Here is a 4230-nt window from a genome sequence, read left to right as displayed (position 1 = left end):
GGGCAGCAAACGTAACACTAGAGGTCTGCATTTCCAGGAGGAAACGCGAGATGTTGCGCCGCCGAAACCCCTGCCCCCCGATCCGCGTCTTTCCCGCTTAAAGCGAGGTCCTCGGTACGGTAAACCCGCGTGGGTCACTAGGCGACGCTTATGGTGAAGGAGTTTACTGCTAAGCCGTCGGTAGTGGGATGTTAAGAGAGCACTCTCCCACAGCAGTTTACATTGGACTCTATGGAGCTCTGTAGGCCGTGAATGGAAAACGGGGTCAAAGGTCATGAAGCGGGTGGGCTATCGACCCATAATTTTACGTGGTGGGACCGTGGACCCTCGGGTCTGCCCGTTTGAGTTCTGGTGTCTCTAGCTCGAAAACTGACCGTGTGACAGCAGTTTTAAAGTTTGACAAAAGTTTATGGACATTTTTCCATTCATTCCTATGGGAGTAAAGATGAAACTTCAAATGCTTCCTGTGCGAAAACTATGAAACTTTTCCAAAAGCTGTATACAAGCCCGCATCCCACAGGGAAGCTCTACGAATGAAACTTTGAACGGAGTCGATATCTCGAAAACTGTGGGCGGAGTTAACCGGACAAGAATGAACGATCCTCAGAATGAAGGGCAGCAAACGTAACACTAGAGGTCTGCATTTCCAGGAGGAAACGCGAGATGTTGCGCCGCCTAAACCCCCGCCCCCCGATCCGCGTCTTTTCCGCTTAAAGCGAGGCCCTCGATACGGTAAACCCGCGTGGGTCACTAGGCGACGCTTATGGTGAAGGAGTTTACTGCTAAGCTGTCGGTAGTGGGATGTTAAGAGAGCACTCTCCCACAGCAGTTTACATTGGACTCTATGGAGCTGTGTAGGCCGTGAATGGAAAACGGGGTCAAAGGTCATGAAGCGGGTGGGCTATCGGCCTATAATTTCACGTGGTGGGACCTTGGACTCTCGGGTCTGGCCGTTTGAATTCTGGTGTCTCTAGCTCGAAAACTGACCGTGTGACAGCAGTTTGAAAGTTTGACAAAAGTTTATAGACATTTTTCCATTCATTTCTATGGGAGTAAAGATGAAACTTCAAATGGTTACTGTGCGACAACTATGCAACTTTTCCAAAAGCTGTATACAAGCCCGCATCCCACAGGGAAGCTCTACGAAACAAACTTTGAACGGAGTCTATATCTCGAAAACTGTGGGCGGAGTTAACCGGACAAGAATGAACGATCCTCAGAATGAAGGGCAGCAAACGTAACACTAGAGGTCTGCATTTCCAGGAGGAAACGCGAGATGTTGCGCCGCCTAAACCCCCGTCCCCCGATCCGCGTCTTTCCTGCTTAAAGCGAGGTCCTCGGTACGGAAACCCTCGTGGGTCACTAGGCGACGCCTATGGTGAAGGAGTTTACTGCTAAGCTGTTGGTAGTGGGATGTTAAGAGAGCACTCTTCCACAGCAGTTTACATTGGACTCTATGGAGCTGTGTAGGCCGTGAATGGAAAACGGGGTCAAAGGTCATGAAGCGGGTGGGCTATCGGCCTATAGTTTCACGTGGTGGGACCGTGGACCCTCGGGTCTGCCCGTTTGAGTTCTGGTGTCTCTAGCTCGAAAACTGACCGTGTGACAGCAGTTTAAAAGTTTGACAAAAGTTTATGGACACTTTTCCATTCATTCCTATGGGAGAAAAGTTGAAACTTCAAATGCTTACTGTGCTAAAACTATGTAACTTTTCCAAAAGCTGTATACAAGCCCGCATCCCACAGGGAAGCTCTACGAATGAAACTTTGAACGGAGTCGATATCTCGAAAACTGTGGGCGGAGTTAACCGGACAAGAATGAACGATCCTCAGAATGAAGGGCAGCAAACGTAACACTAGAGGTCTGCATTTCCAGAAGGAAACGCGAGATGTTGCGCCGCCTAAACCCCTGCCCCCCGATCCGCGTCTTTACCGCTTAAAGCGAGGTCCTCGATACGGTAAACCCGCGTGGGTCACTAGGCGACGCTTATGGTGAAGGAGTTTACTGCTAAGCTGTTGGTAGGTGGATGTTAAGAGAGCACTCTCCCACAGCAGTTTACATTGGACTCTATGGAGCTCAGTAGGGTGTGAATAGAAAACGATACATTCTGAATTCCACCTTTAAAAACAATTCCACCTTAAGAAACCCAGAATTGTATTGAAATGTCCACATCACAGGCCAAAAGAGTCTTAAAAGCAAAAAAAGATGGCCAATACATTTTAAATACCACCTTAATAAAAATTCCACCTTAAGAAACCCACAGTTGTATTGACACGTCCACCTTTAAAAATGACCACTTGAAATAAAGCTTAAAATGTCGAAAAGACAGGCAGTATATTGTGAATGAGGTATTCTTAAAAAATTCCACCTTAAGAAACCCTGGATAATTAAGACGTCCCCCTTAAAAATGACCTTTAAAGTGTTACAGACTGCCTGTGTATTTCTGTGGCCCTCACAGCTCTTCCCCTCAGTCTCTGCTTCTGCCCCTCCCCCTCCCCCCTCTGTCTCTCTCACACGCACGCTCACAGAATACAACTGACAGACTCATGATTCAATGAATTTCGACCGGGGAGCACCCTCCAAAAAATCACTCGTAGCTCGAAAACTTTTCCCAACCAAAATTGAACGAAGCATACCGTAGCGACAAGGAGAGTCTTGTGCTCGAGATGGTGTAAAAATTTTTTCAGTTTGAGCGAGAATTGATGGTGTAAAAATGAGTTAAAAAAGGGCAAATTTCAATGTATTCCTATGGGAGCGTACCCACCCTCCGAACAAATGCTTATAGCTCAGAAAAGATATCCCAAATGGCTAAACTGCATATACCGTTGCGACAAGGAGAGTCCAAGGAAGAAGCTGGTATAAAAAATTAGCAGTTTGAGCGAGAATTGACCATGTTATGACGAGTTAAAAACAGGAGAAAAATTTAGAAACCGCACTCTGAGCCGCTCCAAAAATACATTGAACTCTATGGGAGCCAAAACCCTCCCTAGTGCCGAACAAAAATTCATAACTCAAAAACCGTATTATCGATTACGTTCAAATTTACAAATGCTAGAAAGGACAAGTTTCTCTATCATTTAAAATTTAAATGAAGTTTTTAGGTGAAAGTATGAGAACGTTATGGTGAATTGTTCGGGTGAAAAGTGAAAAAACGGTTTTGGCCAGTGAACCCAGAGTGTCTATGATGTCACCCACTCTAAATGTCTTCCATACAAGTGAATGGAGGGATATTCAAGGAGGAATAGAAAGAGAGGGATGAGTGCGAGAGGTCCGAAAACGGAAGTGACGGGTCACGGTGCGCCCGGGTCCGACCGTCTGAAATCTCGTGTCCGTAGCTTGAAAATTGACCGAGTTAGAGCAGTTCGAAAATTAATTCCATAGAAATGACTGGGGAAAAACAGAGCGAAAAACGAGTGTAGCGGACGAACGAGTGCGGGTATCGGAAAGCTGTATACAAGCCCACATCGTCGCTATAGGACGCACGATTTTCAGGTGGAACGGAGTCGATAGCTCGAAAGCTGCGGGACTAGTTAGGCGGACAAGGAAACGCGGAATAATAAAAATAATAATAAAAATAATAATAATAATAATATGACTTAAGAAGAACAATATATTGCGCGCTGCTGCTTAAAGCAGCAGGCGCAACATAATAAGAAGAACAATATATTGCGCGCTGCTGCTTAAAGCAGCAGGCGCAACATAACTAGAGGTCTGCATTTCCAGGAGGAAACGCGAGATGTTGCGCCGCCTAAACCCCCGTCCCCCGATCCGCGTCTTTCCTGCTTAAAGCGAGGTCCTCGGTACGGAAACCCTCGTGGGTCACTAGGCGACGCCTATGGTGAAGGAGTTTACTGCTAAGCTGTTGGTAGTGGGATGTTAAGAGAGCACTCTTCCACAGCAGTTTACATTGGACTCTATGGAGCTGTGTAGGCCGTGAATGGAAAACGGGGTCAAAGGTCATGAAGCGGGTGGGCTATCGACCTATAATTTCACGTGGCGGGACCGTGGACCCTCGGGTCTGCCCGTTTGAATTCTGGTGTGTCTAGCTCGAAAACTGACCGTGTGACAGCAGTTTTAAAGTTTGACAAAAGTTTATGGACATTTTTCCATTCATTCCTATGGGAGTAAAGATGAAACTTCAAATGCTTACTGTGCGAAAATTATGTAACTTTTCCAAAAGCTGTATACAAGCCCGCATCCCACAGGGAAGCTCTACGAATGAAACTTTGA

The sequence above is a fragment of the Hoplias malabaricus genome, chromosome 4, assembly GCF_029633855.1.
Source record: "Hoplias malabaricus isolate fHopMal1 chromosome 4, fHopMal1.hap1, whole genome shotgun sequence".
NCBI classification, from domain to species: Eukaryota; Metazoa; Chordata; class Actinopteri; order Characiformes; family Erythrinidae; genus Hoplias; species Hoplias malabaricus.
Note: the sequence above shows the minus strand (reverse complement) of the source record.